Here is a 20976-nt window from a genome sequence, read left to right as displayed (position 1 = left end):
AAATCAAGAGTTTGGCAACAGATCAGAGCAGCACCTGCATCTTCTGATCCAGAGTTTGGTCTGAAACTATAGAAGAAGTGACTCTCAGCTCACAAAAACAAAAAACTATTCTAATGTCAGTGCTTGAGTCATTGTAGAAAACTATTTAATTATCCAGTCCACTCAGTTAGAAGCGGAAATTTCCAGAAAGGTCACTAGAATCTGAAATTCCAGTCTGTGGTTTTATCACCAGCACCATCGTCTGAAAATCCAACATGGCTACCTGCCAATGCATATAAAAATGAGTGTAGATGAAAGAGAAAATACAGATTTGTTTGCACTCTCTGCAACGTGTCACTCATTTAGTTGTTCACACACTCAGTATGCTTGTTGCAACTTCCATCTCTAAGCATGTTGATCAAATGTCTAAAGGCAAGAAAATCTTTCTGGTTTAGGATGCTAATAGTGACTAGTTTAGAAACAGGTTATAAACCAACAAATCCCACCGCGTTTCAAACCTGGAGCTGAAATACTGTTAAGTTGGGTTGAATGTAATTCCCAGATATACATGTTGACAGTTTAAATCTCTATCCAGTGTGTTTCACTTTCAAGGTCTTGAAAAGGCACACGGCAAGAACCGCTAACGTTTTGGCTCGTCCGAGTCCCGGTGTTAGCGAGAACCACGGTATAAACGGACTGTCTTCTATTATGTCAGGTCTGTTTCTCAGTATGATGTCAGTGCCAACGTCCAGGATGCTGACCTTCCCTCATGACGTAAAATATGGCTGCCACAGGAAAACAAGCGATAGAGGAGGAGGTGAAAACCTCAAACAGAAAACGCAGGACATGGACTCCCACCCTTTCCTCTCCTCACACTTTTCCCATTATTTGTCTCAGTTCTTCCCTCCCACCCTCTCTCCGTCTGGCTCTCTTGCATCTCGGCAGAGCTAAATGATGCAACTCTGCAGACCGAGTATGCAATAGTCACCAGTAGAGCCTGTAGATTGTCTCGCACTGACACTGGCGTCTTCACCCCTTAGAAAGGGAGTGGCGGAGGTTGTCAGGGCCAGAGGAGTGGGGGAGTAGCCTTACGAGAAGGGGCCTATTTTCCTCTTAAAAACAGTTTTACTGACCTTCCGCGCATTTTAAAAGTCGGTACAGCAACTTAAAAGGTTAAAATCATCCAGCAGAGAAGCTATAAAACACAAACCGAGTCAAATTAAGGGAGAACAAGTTCTTTAAATTCAAACTAAACTTAAACGACGATCAACAGGATCACCACATGTTTTGATTATGAAACAAGCTGAACTTGAAAACTGGTCAATTTAGCACACCTACACATTACATGTTAATGGAAAACAATTTGTTGCAATAGACAAGCTAGCGCCAAAGAAACATGGACATATTATCGGGGGCGTTGAAACTAGTCGAATTATTCTTTTCCTAGCATGTTAACATCTGGTTAACATCACATTTTCTAACTACAACCGTCTTGTGAGACATTTGGAAACAGTGCTGCAACAGGACTCTGAGTATTTCAGGTTGTCAAGTTATGCCACAAAAACAACAGCAAAAACATTGTGTACTGGCACCGTTTGATTGGTTTAAGGACGCAGTTTTAAAGTAGCTTTTACTCAGAAGTCAAAACTTCTGAGATTTTCTTTGGACAAATAAGAAATGGACACCGACATCTCTAGATGTTGGTGTTCTGAGTGGGAAAATTGAATTCTTGAGAATCAGAACCTCAAAATGAAACATGGCCTCCTCTATCAAACGAAAGGAGAGATGTAGGCAAAAAAAACAAAACTGTTTCTTTGCACTTCTAAGTATTGTTTCTCATTAAAATATTCCAAACTGCAAAAATTTATTTTAACAAACCCGTCGCTGCGGCGTTTGAAAGTACAACAAGCGCAATAACTATTAGCATGTATTGCTAATGGTGGTTAGCCTGGTCGTTGCTCAGAGCAAATCCCACTGGCTTCTGAACTTAGAACTAATAAACAGTTGAGTTTATTGACATTCCCACATTAAAGCCCTGACTTCAGAGGTAAATGGACGACCACACAGGCAGACAATTATTATGCTTACCAAAGGAATATAACAGTTTATTTTCTGCTGCCACTAAAGGTAGTCCACATGCAACCATTGGAATCTATGACTTTACCTAATGACAACACAGATTGGACCTCTTAGCCACATGGGGACATAAAAATATTTACGCATTTTTATAGAAAACTTTCAGGGTGAGTATTTCAGTATTTTTAACCTGTTAAGATGCAAAAGGTTCATGAACTGAGCTAAAGAGCACAGTGTTCCAGCACGTAACTCTTAAACGGCAGGACATCCAACACCACAACACCACAACAAAGAGAGTGGAGAAAACATCAGAACCAACAGAGTCAACAGCGTGACGCTATCCGCTTGGACGTTGGGGACACGCACACGGCCCCATTCGTTCTGTTTTAGCTCAACCAGACAGCAGCATACTGAAGTGTACAGGTTTCAGTAGCGCTTCAAATTGGGCACAAAAAAAAAGACCCGAATGAAGAAGTAAAGAGATTTTTCACCAGAATATCAAAACGCAATGAAGATAATAATCTTTATTGTCAACTAAGCTATCCACAAAAAACAGCACATGTTGCTTTTCATGCATTTCTGTTCCTGTTCTTCAGCTTATCTGACCTGGTATTTTCCCCGCCTGTTGTGTATTTAACCAAATAAATCCAACAAACCTTTATTCTTCCTCTTGCTCGATTTAACCCTGTCATACTCCGTGTAATTCAACAGACCCAAGGTCGGTGTGAGCGCTTTTAAGATGTGCAACGGGTAAGGAAATGAGCAGCGTCAGTTTGGTCAACAATCACTCGTGTGCTTGAGCTGACAGGCGATAGTAAAAAAAAAAAAACTAGAACTCTCTTTTCACAGGAAGAAACCTCCAGGAGAACCCGACTCGGGAAGCTTCATCAACCAGCTGCGACGGCGAGGACAGGAAAGAGACACAGACGGACACAAAAGCACGGAGCAGACTCAGGAAAGGCGACAATCTGCCTGGACTGACTGGAGGTGAGAGCGCAGGAAAGGGCCACAGAGAGACACAAAAGCACCAGGACGTGGATGCCAACTGTGAAAAGGGAAAATTGCGTAAGGTGTTGTGGCTGGAGAGAGCAGATCAAGAAATGGTGGCCACTTTGTTATGTAACGTGACGCCGCAGACCCACACAGCAGCACAAGCAAGAGAGGTTACTAAAAGCCATTCATAGCTACATAAAAGGAAATTATAGATTGTAGGATTGTATGGACAAGAATACACATGTATACTATTAGGTTTGGTAATATAATGTAAATATAATATAAGGATGTGATGTATATAACAAAAAGTGTCGATCTAAGCACAGAACCCTGCTGAACTCCGTTATTGTGTCTGGTTGCATTTTCACTGGCCACATAATTTGACATTTTGAAAATAAATTCACTTTACTGAAACGTGCCAATTTTGGAGAAACCTCCCACTTTTCGATAAAACGTTTTGGCGTTGGGATCAGGTGGTTATCTGTTAGATCAGTGGTTCTCAAACTTTTTTCAGTGATGTACCCCCTTAAAAATATATTTTTAGTCAAGTACCCCCTGACACGGGCAAAACATTTTTGGAATAAAAAAGAGGTACAGTGCTGTAAAATCACTGTCTGATTTTGTGATGGACCGAGCAGTTAAGGAACAGCCAGGCACCGGTTCAAAGTCAATAATAATTATTTTTTATTTAACCCAAAACAAAACTTGGGTAAATAATAGAAAAAATGACAAAATTTGGGCCCATAAAAGAGGTCAAAGTAACAGACATCAACTCAGACTAACTCAAAAAACAGACCTCTCAAACAAAGACAAAAGGGGACTTAAATACTGGCTGATCAGGCCACATACAAAACACAAAAGGGAAAATACACAGAAACCTAACTGAAACTAACATAGCAAATCCCATTCCCCCCCTCTGGATGATGAGTAATGGTGTGAACCAATTTGCAGTCTCAGCTGGCTTGCTCCACCCCTTCTCCACCTCTCTGCTCTCCTAAGGATTGGGCAGCCAGCACTTAAACTCAGAAACAAAACAAAGATTAAATCAAGCAAAACACAACAATATAAACTAAAATGTGCGCACTTATTCCAGAATACACTGTGATGTGTTGCTTTCTAAACAAAACTAGTTATTCTGTAAATTAAATCCTAAACTTAAAAAAAATCCAAATATAAGTGAAATGAACTTATTGCGTGTGGTGAGAGTGAATATTACCACATTTGTGTGGCTGTAACTGCAGCCATCACACACTCCCCCTCTTCAGATCTCTCACTGGGACAGCGAGAGAGACAGTCTGCGATGCAGTTGTCCTTGCCGGGGATATGGTGGATGGTGAATCGAAATGGCTGGATGGCAAGGTACCATCGCGTAATCCTTCCATTGGTATCTCTCATCTTCTCTATCCATTGGAGAGCTTTATGGTCAGTCTCTAAGGTGAACTCTCTGCCAAGAAGGTAGTATTTGAATGAGTCCAGGGCCCATTTAATGGCTAGTGCCTCTTTCTCAATGGTTGAATATCGTATTTCCCTTGGAAACAGCTTGCGGCTAATAAAAGCCACTGGATGGCGCTCTCCAGGGGGTCCCTGCAACAGAACAGCTCCCAAACCTCTCTCAGAGGCATCAGTCTGTAGAATAAAAGGTCTCTTAAACTCAGGGCTGTGCAGGACTGGGCTCTTACTGAGAGATTGCCGCAGGTCCTGAAAAGCGGTTTTAGCCTCCTCTGTCCAGAGGATCTTATTGGGGCTTCGTGAACCAGTGAGATCCGTTAATAACGCGGCCCTGGCTGAGAAATGAGGGATAAACCGATGATAGAACCCTGCCATACCCAGAAAAGATCTTAACTGTTTTCTGGTCTCAGGCAGAGGGCAGGACTCTATAGCTGTAATTTTATTTATTTGAGGCTTTATCACTCCATTTCCTATAACAAACCCCAGGTACTCAGTTTCAGACTTGGCAATTGTACACTTGGCTGGATTAATAGTCAACCCTGCAGATTGAAGTCGCTCCAACACCTTCTCCAAATTTTTCAGGTGATCTTCCCAGGTAGCACTGAAAATGACTATGTCATCAAGGTAGGCTGCAGCAAAATCAGACATGTCAGATAGTACCTGATCCATCAATCTCTGGAATGTTGCCGGGGCACCATGTAGTCCAAATGGCATGACGTTAAACTGGAACAGGCCCCATGGGGTCCGGAAAGCAGTAAGTTCTTTTGACTGCTCCGTCAGGGGTACCTGCCAATAACCTTTGCAGAGATCTATGGTTGTTAAATATCTGGCCTTCCCAATCCGCTCAACCATGTCGTCGATGCGGGGGGCTGGATATGAATCAAATTGTGTTATTCCATTCAAATACCTGAAATCAATGCAGAACCGTAGGCTGCCGTCCTTCTTCGGCACCAAGACCACTGGGTGGCACCATTCACTTCTTGATGGTTCAATGATTCCGAGTGACAGCATCAGATCAACTTCCTCTTTCAGTGAAGCCAACAGACGCTCAGGTATTCTGTAACTCAGTCTTCTCACAGAAGCTCCATCTTTTAATACAATGTCATGTTGGACAAGGTCCGTTTTACCAGGATTTCCCTGAAACATGTTTGGGGTGCACAGATTTCTCACCTGAGCCTGCTTTTCTTCCGAGAGGTGGTCCAGATCCAGCGATTGAGGTGAAGGCTTTGGCAGGTACTGGTTATCCTCCTCCTCTTCCTCTGTCACATCCTGAATAAGAAAAACATCTGCCTTTGGCTTTTCTACCCATTCTTTAAGCAGGTTGACATGGAGCACCCTGGTGGAACGGGGCTGATCTGGAATGGCAATCTTGTAGGTTGTTGGCCCCAGTTTGCTCTGGATTTCATACGGACCTTGCCATTTTGCCAACAGTTTACTGTCAGCACTAGGAAGGAGCACCAACACTTTCTGGCCAGGGCTGAAAGACCTCTGGCGAGCTGACTGGTCATACCAGTTTTTCTGATGTTTCTGTGCTTCTTCCTTATGAGCTTGGGCCAATGCCATCATCTTTTCCAGTCGTTCCCGCATCTGGACAACATAAGAGACAACATCTACAGCTTGAGATCTTTCTTTGTCACCCTCCCATGTCTCTCTTAACAGAGATAAGGGACCCCGGACTTCATAGCCATACAGCAATTCAAAAGGTGAAAAACCAGTAGAGGCCTGTGGCACTTCTCTATATGCAAAGAGAAGATAAGGTAGCCACTGGTCCCAATCTGTGCCGGTTTCATTGACAAACTTGCGCAACATTTGCTTCAAGGTCTGATTGAAGCGCTCTGTCAGGCCATCTGTCTGAGGGTGATATGGAGTAGTCTTTAGGCTCTTAATTCCTAGGAGGTGGTACACCTGCTTCAACAAAGTGGACAGAAAATTAGTTCCACAGTCGGTGAGAATTTCAGTTGGAAACCCAACTCGTGAGAAGAGCTGTATGAGACAGAAGGCAACTGCTTTAGCTTTTATTGATTTCAAAGGAAAAACCTCTGGATATTTTGTAGCATAATCCAGGATCACCAGCATGTAACGATTACCTGATTTACTTCTTTCTAGGGGGCCAACAATGTCCATTCCCAGCCGCTCAAACGGGGTGTTGATGATTGGCAAAGACTGAAGAGGAGCTCTGGGGGGAATTTTTAGGGAAGACTTTTGGCACTGAGGGCAGCTTTTGCAGAACAGAGTCACATCAGATCGTATTCCAGGCCAATCAAAATATTTTCTGATGCGGGCCAGTGTCTTGTGCTTTCCAAGATGGCCAGCCCATGGAATGGAATGTCCTAAAGACAGCACTACCTTCTGGACTGGTTCAGGAACCACTAACTGCAATGCTGACCCCTGCTGACGATATAAGATGCCATCTTTCAGCAAAAATTCACCCAGGCCGTTCAAACCTCGTTCAGGATTTTTATTTCCCTCTGCTTTCTGGAATAAAGATGTTAGGGCTGGATCGCTGTGCTGCAATTCTCTAATGTTAGCAGGGATTTTAAGCCCCATTGGTAACTCAGGCTCAGAGCTAGAAGGTGACTTGACAGCGTGTTGAAATTTCTCTTGCCGTCGCTGTCTGCGGGACTTGCGAGACTTCCCGGGTGTGGTCTCCAGGTCCGCGTCATAAAAAGGCAAGGCACAGAGTGGTTGTATAAACTCCTCTCTCTTTTTAGCCTGAGATCTGGTTAATGCAATGTTACACATTTTGCTGGAGTTCAATAAATCATCCAACACAGGCAGGTCTTGACCCAGCACTGCTGGAAATGGCAAATTCTCAGCCACACCAATATTTAGAAGATAAAGTTGGTCTTGTACTTTAATATACAAGTCTGCTGTTGGATACAACAACTCATCTCCATGAATGCAGCGGACAGGGATTGTTTCCACATTAACCTTATTTGCTGGAACAAAGTCTCTGTGCACCAGAGTTTGAGTACTTCCTGAGTCAATGAGTGCCTCTAATTGTTTACCCTCAACTTCAATTGAGGTCGTTCTTAAACTAGACTCCCCTTTGGAGTCCATACTTTGTCTGGGCACAAAACACATTTGTGTTATTTTTGTGGAGTTCTTCGGGCACATTGGTTTTGTGTGTCCTTCCATCCCACACAGATAACAAATCACTGTTTTGGCTGGGACTCTTGATAAAGCACTCAATGATTGGCCCTTTAGAGGTTTACTCACCCCTGCCTTTCGGTAATGGGGAACAGGTCTTGCAACCTCCCTCAACTTCCATGCTTTTTGACTCCAGGGTTGTCCTTTTGTCCGTGCTGCCACAAACACGTCAGCCAGCTGGGCAGCCTCTGCAGCCGATTTTGGATTATGTTCTTTAACCCATATCTGCAACTCAGGAGACAGTATTCTTAAATATTGTTCTAAAATGATGATCTCCCCTACCTCCTGCACAGTTTTTTGTCTTGGCATCATCCACTTTCCATACAAGTCCTTCAATCTTGCGTACAATTCTTTTGGATTCTCCTCAGGTTTTACTTCCAATGATCGAAATCTCAATCTATATGTTTCAGGATTAATGTCGTACTTTCGAAGCACCGCTTCTTTAACTTTATAATAATCCAGAGAGTCATCCATGTCCATGTGAACATACGCAGCTCTTGCTTTGCCAGTGAGTAATGGAATCAGGTAAAAAACCCAATCTGCTTTCTTCCACCGGCAAACTAGAGCCATGCGTTCAAATGTTGTTAAAAAATGTTCAATGTCATCCTCATCTGTCAGTTTTTCAAGTCTGGGTTCATGAGAGTGAAACTGACCTGAGGGAGCATATATTTGCTCATTATTGCCACAGGTATGGTCATCACCTTCACTTGATTCTGCATCGGATTGTTGTGACTCATCCAATCGAGGCTCAGGAGCAAGGGGGGTACGCGCTTGCACTTCCACCTGTAGCAGCTGAAATTGGTGTCGCAGTGCTCTGAAGCGCTGTTCCTGCCGATTAAACTCCTCCCTCCGTCTTGTTTCCTGGGCTTCCTGCTGGCCCATATGAGAACGAAGAATGGAAATTACTTCTGATATTGTTGGCTCCTTACCCTCAGTGCTATCCACCCCTCCAGAGGCTCCATTTTCCTCTCCAACTTGCTCCTCCATTCCGGCAGGCTGGTTTTGAGGATCTCCTTTTTGTCCTTTGGCACTCCTTCCTGCTCTTTGCATGGCTTGGTAAGAGGAGGAAGAGGACTACTAAAAAAAATAATAACCGGTGCCTTTAACTGCGAGATCCCACTCCTGACACCACTGTGATGGACCGAGCAGTTAAGGAACAGCCAGGCACCGGTTCAAAGTCAATAATAATTATTTTTTATTTAACCCAAAACAAAACTTGGGTAAATAATAGAAAAAATGACAAAATTTGGGCCCATAAAAGAGGTCAAAGTAACAGACATCAACTCAGACTAACTCAAAAAACAGACCTCTCAAACAAAGACAAAAGGGGACTTAAATACTGGCTGATCAGGCCACATACAAAACACAAAAGGGAAAATACACAGAAACCTAACTGAAACTAACATAGCAAATCCCATTCCCCCCCTCTGGATGATGAGTAATGGTGTGAACCAATTTGCAGTCTCAGCTGGCTTGCTCCACCCCTTCTCCACCTCTCTGCTCTCCTAAGGATTGGGCAGCCAGCACTTAAACTCAGAAACAAAACAAAGATTAAATCAAGCAAAACACAACAATATAAACTAAAATGTGCGCACTTATTCCAGAATACACTGTGATGTGTTGCTTTCTAAACAAAACTAGTTATTCTGTAAATTAAATCCTAAACTTAAAAAAAATCCAAATATAAGTGAAATGAACTTATTGCGTGTGGTGAGAGTGAATATTACCACATTTGTGTGGCTGTAACTGCAGCCATCACAGATTTATTAAAGCCAAACAACTTATATCAGTGAACCTGACAAATACATCCATATTGCAAACATTGCATGGTTAAACAAAAAAGAAAAACAGAAGACGGTGACCACCAGGAAGGTATAAAACCAGTCAAACCGTTTTATTTTAAAGGATATTGAAACTAAATACTGAATATAAAATTCAGTGCATGAACACACATTTATATTTTATCGAACTTTTCACAAAATAATTTTTCCCAAGACTTATTATGAGGAGCCTACTGATTTTTTAAAGATATTTTGAAAAGCTTCACGTACCCCCTGCAGTACCTCCACGTACCCCCAGGGGTACACGTACCCCCATTTGAGAACCACTGTGTTAGATAACATAATGTAAGGATGTGATGTATAAAGCAAAAACTTATTGATCCAAGCACAGAACCCTGCTGAACTCCATCACTAACTCTAGCTGCGTTCCCACTGGCCATATAATCTGACACTTTGAAAATAAATTTGCTTAATGGAAACACATCCATTTTTTCCGATAAAAAATTTTTGCCACTATAATGACGTGCCTTTTCTTGTTTTTTTGCCATATCAAAGTTGGTTTATTTTGCATATCTGCGATGGAAACACTTTTTTTTTCGCATCACATGAGTCACATAATCGACAACCAGACTGGCACAAACCACAAGACAAAAGGAAGACAGGAAGAAAACGGAAGATTTTTTAATGGCTGATCACATGAACAAACTCATTCAGGTGTGTTTTTATTTGCTTTCTTTATTTAGTGGAAACACCACAGTTGCGAAGACATTAGAGGAACATTGACAAAGATTTGCGCACAATTGTAATGGAAACACAGGAACTGCTGTCTGAAAAAACTGTATTTACTTGAATGAATTAATGTACCTCAGATTATATCTGCACTATTTTGCATGTTTACAACAATAAGAAGTTAGACCATGACATGTCAGCTTGAGCCATTTTGTCTCGACAACAATCAGGTCTAAATCTGGTTTGAAACTTCTCAGAAATAAAAGGCAATAAGCAGTGTTTTTTAAAAAGAGAAAATGCCTTATATTTTACAGATGCTTTCCTAATAAGTCAGTAGTTCCTCGACACGTAATAAATTATTTTATGTCTTGCAAAAGTTTCCCTACTCTTTAGTGACATACCTACGTTTTTCGCTTTGTGTCACAACAATGTCTTTTTTTTTTTTTGAAGAAATGCAGTTTGATAAACCAACACAATGTTGTGCATAACTGTAGCAGGAGGAAAATTATAGCTAGCTTTCAAAATATGGCACTCTGGTCAAATGAGCCCAAAATGACACTTTGTGGGTTCCGTGCAAAACGCCTCCGAGGTGAAACATGGCGGTGGCAGGATTATGCTGTGTTTTCCTACAGTCATAAAAACTAATAAGAGTTGGTGGGAAGATGGATGGAGAGAAATACACAGATATACTAAAGTTCAATGTAATCATTTCTTTTCTTCTTCTTTGTTTTTTTAAAGTACCTCGAGATGATATGTTGTGAATTGACGCCATTTCAACAAACTGAATCAAACTGACCACAATGCAAATGAGGAATCTGAAAAAAATCTGTGAAAAATTATCTCTACACGCGTGTGAAGCTCATAGAGGGAAAACAGAAATGCACAAAAACACTTTTTCCAGATTTTTCTTTCTAAGATGGCTGAAAGCATTGCCTCCATTTTCCTATTGTGCACTAATTTGTGTTGCTCCATCCCACAAAATCCCAATAAAGCAAATGAATGCTTGTGGGAAAAGCGGTGAAAATGTGCAGGAGGCATTAATACGGCTGCTTTTAGCAAAAGTTTAAAAAAGTGAAGGTCAGAACCTGAATTCTCCTCAGTGTCAAATGGTTGCATTTAAAGAGCGGAAAATGATCAAAGATCGCAACAACTCTCACAAAAACACTTACGTAACCCGTAACAACAGCAGACCTTTGTTTATTTCTGTTCTTAAAATGAATTTTCTCTTAAAAGGAAAATAAATCACATTATTGCTGGGTGTTTCTTTTCTCGCTCTCTCTCAGCAACACATCTAAAAAAGACCATCAATGTTTCTTTGCAACCGTTGGTCAGACAGGTCAGAAGTCGCCTTCTGTCCCCTGCAGCTTTTCTTACAATTAGTGGAGCAATAGTTATTTCCCAACCACCGATGATTTTATTCACAACCACTACATGTTTTTTGGGGGGGAAAGTAACAAAAATTAAGACATAAAGAAAAGAATGAGAGGAGACAAATAGCAAAAAAAACAAAAAAAAAACACAATCTCTTTGCACTGAAAATGGAAAAGTAAAGGAAATAAAAACCGAAATGAGGAAACAAGTGAATCTTTCCAGCGATCGATTGGAGCCAAACAAGGCCAGGAATAGCCTGAGTGCCGGACGCGAACGCAGTTTTTGCAATATTTTCTTTCCACTTCCATTCAGATTTGCCTTTGGGTTTTTTTTTCTCTTTCCATATTTCTCTCTCTTTTTTTATTTCCTAGTATCCCTCTTTCATTCCTTCTGTCATCCAGACCCAGAACACATAAACACATGTGTCTCACATTCCTCTCTGCAGAGCAGATTCACCCAATTTATTTTCACTCTGTGTATGTGTGTGTGTGTGTGTGTGTGTGTGTGTGTGTGTGTGTGTGTGTGTGTGTGTGTGTGTGTGTGTGTGTGTGTGTGGGTCTCCTCGTGAGTGTGTGTGTGCCAAGCAAGTAAATAATAACCAATCCCAGCTGCGTATTGTAGCCTGTCCATCTTGTTTTCGGTTAGGAAACGTAGACGAAGGTTAAAGAAAAAGACTCCATTAAATATGAGATGGATGGATGGATGGATGGATGGATGTTTTTTTTAATTATAAAAAAAATCTAGAATTACAAAAACAATCATTTTTAATTTGTATAGAAAAATGTTTTTTCTAGGAATTTTTTCTAAGTGATTATTTGTAATTCTCTCCAAATGCAAAGTTATTATTTTGAAAATACGTCACTAGTGTTAGTCACTAGAGGTTACTTAATGCCACAATTTTGTTTTTAACCTGCAAAAATCTTCTTCAGTAGGGACTGGATATTCCTGAATTGCTTTATCGTCTGTCCGCCATATTGGATTTAACAACAAAAATTCTTGCACTTGCAGCGGATGGCCAGTAGTTGGCAGTGTATTGTCTCTGTGCATTTGTAACATAAAAGTCCACAAGAAACACAAGAAAACGGCTTTTAGATATCTGTCCACTGCAGTGACCGCTATGCATGAAAGCGTTAGAATCACACATGAATTAGTTTGTTCACGCAACAAGTCATCAAAAACCCTCATCGTCCTCCAACTACTTCCTGTCGTCTTCTTATTCTTTGTGCTCTGCGCCAGTGGCAACATCCGATTGTGGATCACGATGTGGAAACGTGTTTTCATTGCAGTTTTGTGAGATAAACCGCCTTCAATACTTCCAAAAATCCCAAACCTCGTCCTAATGCCAAAACGTTTTATGGACAAATGAGTTTTTTTAGTTGTTTTTTTTAATTGGTGCATTTCCATTCAGCAAATTTATTTTCAGAAGGTCAAATCGGGCAATAATATGGCCGATGGAAACGCAGGTTCTGTAGCTTGAACCACATCTCTCAGTTTGGGCTTCCCGTCTTAGAGATCCAGACTGTTTCAAAAAAAGTTGTGAAGGGAGATGATGTTTTTGATTTTTGACGGGTGAGGAGAAATCTGCCTTCTACTTTCATAGCTCTCACCCACATGTCAAGCTTAGGATCTTTGGGTGGAAAGTAAGAGCGCTCACTCCGTTCCTTTTGGTAGGTTGCCAAAATAAATCCAGGCATTCTTTTGACAGTTAAAAAAGTGTTGTTTTTTTGGTGAATAAAACAATCCGTTTTCTGTTTTCAGCGATGGAAGTTGCTTGCTGTTGCTCCAGATGACAGACCGTCATCCACCTATGGTAGTATACCTTTGCCTTTCTGTGGGGGAATCACTTCCAAAGGTCTGAAAAGTGGATTTTCTTATCTGCTTTCAAAACGATGAAAAGATGGATTGTTATTTTATACTTTAGAGTTAAAAGAAGAAGAAGACCAACAGGCCAGGAATGGGTAGAGAGTGGAGAGGCAAATATGAAGGGGTGGGAGGGCAAGATGGAGGAAGGGGGGTGTTGAGTTGGGGTTTTTGGAATTCGGTCTGTGTTTGGTTTGGAAGCGAAGACCCTGTCTCTGGGCTCTCTGGAGGATAATAGAAAAGAGAGGGAGAAGAAAGAGAGGTTTATGGATGTGTGTGTGTGTATGTGTGTGTGTGTGTGTGTGTATATATGCCCTCGCAGGTGGTCGGTACAAGCTGATGGAAGGGGTGGGGTCTCCATGTGTCTCGAAACGTGCGCGTTCGCTGAACCGCGTCGACACGCCGGCCTTCAGGTGCCGCAGCAAACAGATGGGAGTTGTGATCATGTCAGAATGAGAGCGCGGAGACGCACAGAGGAGGTGAATAAGACATTCCTGAGACGGCGGAGGAGGAGGAGGAGGGAAAGGGGGATGCAGGGAGTCAGTGGTTAGTTGGTGGTTTGAAACTAAGAGGAGAAAAATGACTGCCGGGTCCAGGGTTGGGCCCAAAATTGTTACCACAACCAGCCAGCGAGCCAGGGGGAAGCAGAGGAAAACACAGTCAAAAAAAAAAGAGTTATATAGGAGGAGAAGCGAAAAAGGGCCTCCACCTCCTACAGGAGGGCCTGCAGACTCTGTCCTGTGCCGCAGGGGGAGAAAAAGTGAGGGGAGGGGTGCTTTTATAGCTGGGCTGAACCCACTGAACCCATCATGTACAAACAGCAGAGAAAGTATGGAAACAACAGAGTCACCCAGGGAGATCCAACGAGGGGGTTCAGGTTAGGGACCAGGACTGGACATTCGAGAGTGATGACAACAGAGTGTCATTGTAGCCATTTTTAAACAACTTACTTCAACTGATAAACTTCATTTTGCTTTGCTTTTGTGTTTAAGTCTACCTTCCTTCGTCTGTCAATGTGTTTCTTTGCCTTTTGTCTAATTTTCGGGACTATTTTTCTTCCTTCATTTCGTTTCAGTACTTTTAGTGTCTTGCCAAAGTACACACATCAATATATATATACAGACATTGATATACTGTATATATATTTATCAAAAATGGCTTGAAAGAAATTTGACTTGGTAATTTACACCTTGAAATTGGGCCTCTGTCTCTTTAAGAAGCTCCTGCTCTTTCTGAAACTCCGCTTTCAGGAAGTCATCACAACATGACTCCTCTATCAACCCTTTAACAACGTTTTTACCAGCGTTGCGCTGAGAATAGGTCATATAAACCATGCGTTGGCCAATTGGTGCTGGCTAGTCTGAAGGAGCAGAGTGGGGGAGTCGCAGAAGCTCAGAAGCTTCAAACTTTAGCTCAGAAGAGGGGCTTCATCGTTGAAGGTGAATATCTCAACGGTTGCCGTTAAAGGATTTCTCAAACAAGCATGAAAGAATCAAAGCAACACTCCAGGTATGTTTACGCTGAGAGAATAACATCATAACATGATGTCAAGTTCAAAAAACTTGATTTTACACATTCCTTACTTCAACAACACTGCTGCTTTTTTTTTTTGGCTTATCTTTTTTCTTCTCTAGGTAGATTTTGGAAGAAGTTTACCTACGAAAAAATATAGCAAAATTCCTCGCAAATATTTCTAAAGTAGCACAAACAAAAACCTGCGATTTTGTTGTCACAAAAACCAATCATGAAATCCTGGAGGGACTGCTTAGTGAACAAACAGCCTCCTGAAAACCAAGCAGCAAACAAAACAGGGAGACAGTTTAAAGCAGAAACAAATGCAAAAACCACTAAAAGAGTCATGGAAACTCTCAGGTGGAACAACATGTTAACAAACCAGCTATTACCGTGCTGTCCACAAAGCTGGCTTTCATTGAAGGGCGGTGGAAAGAAAAATATAAGAAGTCCCATTTGTAGTTTGCTACACGCCATGTTGGGGACACAGTGTGACCAGATTAGATAAACAATTCACCCCAAACACATCAGCCTCACCTCGTTCGACCAGTGCTGTGGGAATGCTTCTCTGCAGCGGTGAAAGGGAAATTGGTGAGAGACGATGGATGGAGCTATATACTGTAAATAGAGCTGAGAGTGTCCTGGAGGTTCACTGTCCAGCAGGGCAACATCCCCTAACCATGCAGCTCCGGCTGTAACGGAGTGGTTTAGATCAAAGATAATTCTCGTACTCGGTCTCATTGAAAATCTTTGGCATACCTTGGAAACGTTGCTGTTCCAGAGTGCTTTCCTTCTGATCCGAGGTTGAGACTTTTGAAAAGAAAAATGGGCCAAAACTTTAGTTACTGGATGTGCGAAGCTGGTAGAGAAATACCTCAGGTAAGGGGTATTGCTGTAAAACGTAGTTTTCTAATGTGTAGCAAAAGTTAAAAGACCACATTCAGTCATTGGTCTATCACATGGCATTTTGATCAAATATATAAAACTTTGTGGTTGCAGCATGATGCAGGGGAAAAAAACACTTATTGGCCCAAGATTATGTCACATCTATAAAATTTATGTTCTGTCTTCTACAACATTTCTTCCCTAAATCCTACATTCCTCTCTCTTTCTTCACTTGTTGATTGACTTCCAAGCACTTCTCTCCTCTTTCTGTCTTCTCCTCTATCTTGTTTTCTGCATTGACCTGACTCTTTACTAGGTACCAACACATTATCCTTGTATCGACCGCACAAAAGCAGATCGATCCCATATGTACCAAAAGAGGAGTGTCCCCCACAGTTGGATAAGGGCGGTAAGACAGACAGATGGAGGAATGACAGAAAAGGAGATTGCTTGGCTCTGGTTCTTTAAGGAAAATCCACACAACTGTGTCTGGCCCAGCCTTTAGAGAGCTACATGATGCAAGGAGGCTGCAACCTGCACATTTCTGGCTTTACAAGAATCGCCCCCACACAGCCAGCTCTGGCCACCTTGTTGCAAAGTTTGGGGAATTCTGTGCTGCCGATAAACTCATAGGTCATTACCAACAAACGCCCTGCCTTTTGGGAATAAGTACGGATAAAATTCACATGTGCTATCCTCGAGGAGGTGCTAAAATTTTCGGGAGCGATGATGTCAAAGATTGGGGAAGTCCGTGTTTGCCCATCTACCGACCTTTATACATACATTAGATGCTACTGTTGAAGAAACGCCTTAGACAGATTGGATTGGGATCTCAACAAAAGTGTTTACTTCCCAATTCACTTATTGTAAGCCTATTAACAACTTGGTAGCACAACTGTGTCCTTATGGCTGCACATTATTGGTTACCAAGCATTAGTGTCACAGCAAAAAATGGATTACTGCCGCTATCAGGAAGTTCAGTAAGCTGTTGAATCATTGGGCGTATTTACTTCACACACAGTTGTTCACGTTTGGCTTCATCTCCATTAAGGAAATATTAAGATGCTTGAACGTGTTGTGTGGTTTCACACACTTCATGTCAGATTAGAATAGTTAGCAGAGGTGGGACCAAGCTATTGTTTTGGTAAGTTTCAGGTCTCAAGTCTTTATCCTGAAGTCCTGAGTCAAGTCTCAAGCAAAGACAGCCAACTCTAAGTGTCAAGTGCCAAGTCTGAAACTTGAAATTTCAAGTCTTTTCAAGTCTTTTTTTTTATCATGTTAAATGTAAATAATAGACAATGTGGATTTTTTAAAATCTGTGTTTATCTCAAATTGTGATGAAACAAGTTCAACTGAACCTTCAAAATATTTTTTTAAAGTCATTCTAAAACGCCATCTTTATGTTGTCTAGTTAAACTTTACATTTCCAAAATAATAAAATAAAATTCTGTGAAAAACTGTCAATATGATTTCCCAAGGCGGATGTCTTCAGATAAACGACCCGTCCTCTGATGGAGCTGGACCCGCTTCAGCGTTATGATGGGTAACCGATAGAGAGAAGCTCCTTTTCTGAACCCGCTTTCCGAAACGGACCCCCGCTCACCATCCACCGGCGATCTCGAGCTAACAAGCTGTATGTTTTAAAATGGCGTGACAAAAAGAAGCATATACGTTAAAGCCGAACGGCATCATCAGGGCAGCCATTTTTTTCAAGTCAAGACTCGGACTTGGCTCAAGTCTGAGTCATATGACTCGAGTCCACCCCTCTGATAACTAGAACCTGAAAAACTCTGAATGAATGTTCTTTTATATAAAATGCTAAAACTGAAATCTGTTAAAGTATCACAACTGCAATGCTGTTGCTATGGTGATTCCCATTTTTTCTGGGGAGCAGGGCAGATGGGTAGCATCATTCCTGTCACTAGAAACACAAGCAGAAGCACTGAGAAAATTTTAGGTTTTCACAAATCAGGTATTGTATAAACATTATAGCTTATAGAAAAGCTTTTTATCAACGCAGGTTTTTTATTTTGTATGACTGAGATCTGAATCGTAGAAAAGGCTGCGTTTTCAAAACTTTTCCAGTCAGTAAAGTTTTCTTTGTTTTGTTTTGTGCTTGAAGGGAAACAGAACATCCCTAATTCTACCCTGCTTTGAAACAACACTAGTGGGCCGGGAATACAAGCTTGTGGAACTCCTTTTTTTATGGCGAGCAAGCATAAAATGTGAACAGTTGCAAATGTATCGTTCCCAAAAGAATCCGCACGTTTGACACCGTTCTCCATAGAAATGTCTTTCTATACCACGAAACTGTACGAAATCAAATAATAGAAAAACAATACAGAATGGGAAACAAATTTTAACTTTTTTTTTACCTTTATCTTTTTTTTCTACTTTTATGTTACTTTTTTTTTAAAAAGAAACAATGGATTTTCAAGGTGATTTATTATTTTTTTATATATAGAAAAAATGAATTTCCAAGGTGAGTTGCATCTTCTAAACAAGTGTAGCGTAACCTTTAAGCTGGATTTACATGTGTACATATTTAAGTAGCCTACACTTTATTATTGATCGAGTGTTTACCTTTTAGGAGCGCCTCCGTTGCTTCTGTGGTTTGTTAGGAGATGCTGTCGATGTCTTCGAGAAAAAATTGCAAATTAAAAATAAAATTAAAAAATCAAGCTTGTTTGTGTGGCTCTCCTTCTAACATCTCCCAGTGAGCTACCAGTTGCAAACCGGTTCTCTTTAAAGATTAAAAAAAAAAAAAAAATAGAATTAGTGTCTCTGCAATGAATAAAGTGGTCAGTTTTCAGGTAGGTAACCAAAAACCTTGTCGAAGAAATAGTTCTGTCAAAATTTACACTGCTAAAAATTAGAAGAAGAAGAAGAAAAACGATTCAAAGGAAAACAAACACAAGAAATACAGTCACTCGGGTTTGAGTGATGTGAATTTGAAGTCGTCCACAGATAATAAGGCGGAGGTTTTTTCTGGAGGTGCATCGCCCAGTTGCGACGCTGGTCAACTGAAGCGGAGAGGAGCGGGGAGCGGAGAACAGGCTGTCCGAGAGGAGGAGGCTGACGGAGGGCGGAGAAGAGGAGGAGACGCGGCCTCTGCCAGCTGTTCTGACTCTGGGAGTGGGAGGCAATAATACATACCTTTAAGTTGCACAACGTCTTTCAGTCCAAACGATTTGGAAGAATTTTAGAAAAATATGTTTTATCAAACTTCAACGCTCTAGATGTCAAAGGAAGAATTTTCACACGACAAAGATGCATCCCAGACAGACTCCGTTTATTACAGAAAATCTGTAGTTCGGCATCCAAGTAATTGCTTCAGCACGCGTTGCCACCCTCTAGTGGTTAAAGCGCAACACTACACCAAAAACTTTACAAAAATAACTTCAAAACATAAGATTGTTGTTTTTTACTTTAGAGGAATGTTTTTTTAAAGACATTATTTGAACGCAGATGGGTTAAGAGATATAAAATCATACTTTGCAGACCTCTACTTTTGGTTTGACTCAAGGTAAACCATGTTTTGCATAAAGCAGACTATTATTCAGTTAAATTGGAAAGGTTTGTGCTATGTATTATTATTATTATTGTTGTTGTTGTTATTATTATTGATTCCAAAAAAACAGTGGCATTAATTTGGGGGGAAGGAGAGCTGCCAAAAATTAATCTACCTGTTGAAACTGTATCGGGATAAAAGTGACCACACTCTGGCAATAACCTTTTCTTTTTGGCTGAAGTTGAAATCTTTACTAGGTTTTAAGTATAATCATCCAATTTAACAGAAATAAACACTTGACAACAATCCAGTCACTTTTCAGACTCGTATTACCTGGTTGTTCAGTCAAGTCCACTCAGTTCTTAGATCAGGGGTGGGCAACTCCAGGCCTCGAGGGCCGGACTCCTGCAACTTTTAGATGCATCTCCACTTCAACACACCTGAGTCAAATAATGAGGTCATTAGCAGGACTCTGGAGAACTTGACTGCACTTGGGAGGTGATTCAGCTGCTGGATTCAAGTGTGTTGGACCAGGGAGACTTGCAAGAGTTGCAGGACACCGGCCCTCGAGGACCAGGATTGCCCACCCCTGTCTTAGATCTTTGCAACATTTTGCAGAACATACTGAAGCCACTGGTTGCCAAAGAATTTCTAACCTACTGAAGGTTTCAATGAGCCCATTATGCGGAAGTGGAAATAACACGATGAATAACGTGGATGTTTGTACACACGCATGGAGATACACAAGTTGAACATTTTCCAAACACATAGCAAAGGAAACTCTAAACTGGTTTTAGAGCAGAGGTCTCAAACTCCAGTCCTCAAGGGCCGCTTTCCTGAAACTTTTAGATGTGCCTCTGCTGCACCACCTGAATAGAATAATTAGGTCATTAGCAGGACTCTGGAGAACTGATGTGCACAAGGAGGAGGTAATTAAGCCATTTCATTCCAGCGTTTTTTGTACCTGTGGCACATCTAAAAACTGCAGGACAGCGGCCCTTGAAGACTGGAGTTTGAGACCCCCGTTTTAGAGTAAGACAAATAACTCTTAAACCAGATTGGTACAGCTCAGTGGTTCCCACGTCAGCCATATCTTGCAACCCACCACCGTAATTATTGCATGCATCGCAACTTCTGCATAAATACTTGCGGATTGTGCCCACACACGCATATCTATTTATACATTTGCAACATTTGCTGAAACAAGGAAGCGTTGTTGGACTTTAGCTGTTTATTGAACTCAAGCTCAATTAAAAGGTTGCTCATGCAAACTCTGTTGTCTCCTAGTAGTCTTTAAGTCACTTCAGAATCATCATCATCACTTTAGTTGTTTTGAGAAATAGACTGATTGAACTCCGTAAAACAAGAAGGAATCTTCTCCCAATTCATGTTCCAAAGTTGTGCTAAAACTAGTGCTGTCAAGCGACTGAAATATTTAATCAGATTAATCAGGTTGTTCAGGGGACATCTGACAGATAAGGAAGTTTTTTTTATTTCCTAGTTCTTGGGTGCCCCTCCTCTTTCTGATCCCCTGGGCAACTGCCCAAGACGTCATAGGTATATTCAAGAAGGGATAGAAAAGTCCCTCTCTGTTCATCAGAGAGACATCTTGGGGATTGAATCTGTGTCTGTGGAGGTTCGTTTTTACCAAAATAGCACTTTGTATTTGCTTGTGTCCAG

At 41.3% G+C, this 20976-nt stretch overlaps 1 protein-coding gene across 1 annotated transcript in view; it reads right to left on the bottom strand.

Moving 5' to 3' along the window:
• LOC114145650 (zinc finger protein GLIS2-like) overlaps positions 1–18821 on the bottom strand; it is a 39693-nt gene extending 20872 nt beyond the window's left edge. The window contains exon 1 of the mRNA XM_028019309.1: positions 18369–18821. The gene's annotated coding sequence lies outside the window, so the exon portion shown is untranslated. The remainder of the gene's footprint in view (positions 1–18368) is intronic.
• Between the last annotated feature and the right edge of the window lie 2155 nt (positions 18822–20976).

The sequence above is a fragment of the Xiphophorus couchianus genome, chromosome 5 (assembly GCF_001444195.1).
Source record: "Xiphophorus couchianus chromosome 5, X_couchianus-1.0, whole genome shotgun sequence".
In the NCBI taxonomy this organism is placed as follows: Eukaryota; Metazoa; Chordata; class Actinopteri; order Cyprinodontiformes; family Poeciliidae; genus Xiphophorus; species Xiphophorus couchianus.
The sequence above is the reverse complement of the archived record's forward strand: the minus strand, read 5'-3'. Positions and strand labels throughout refer to the sequence as shown.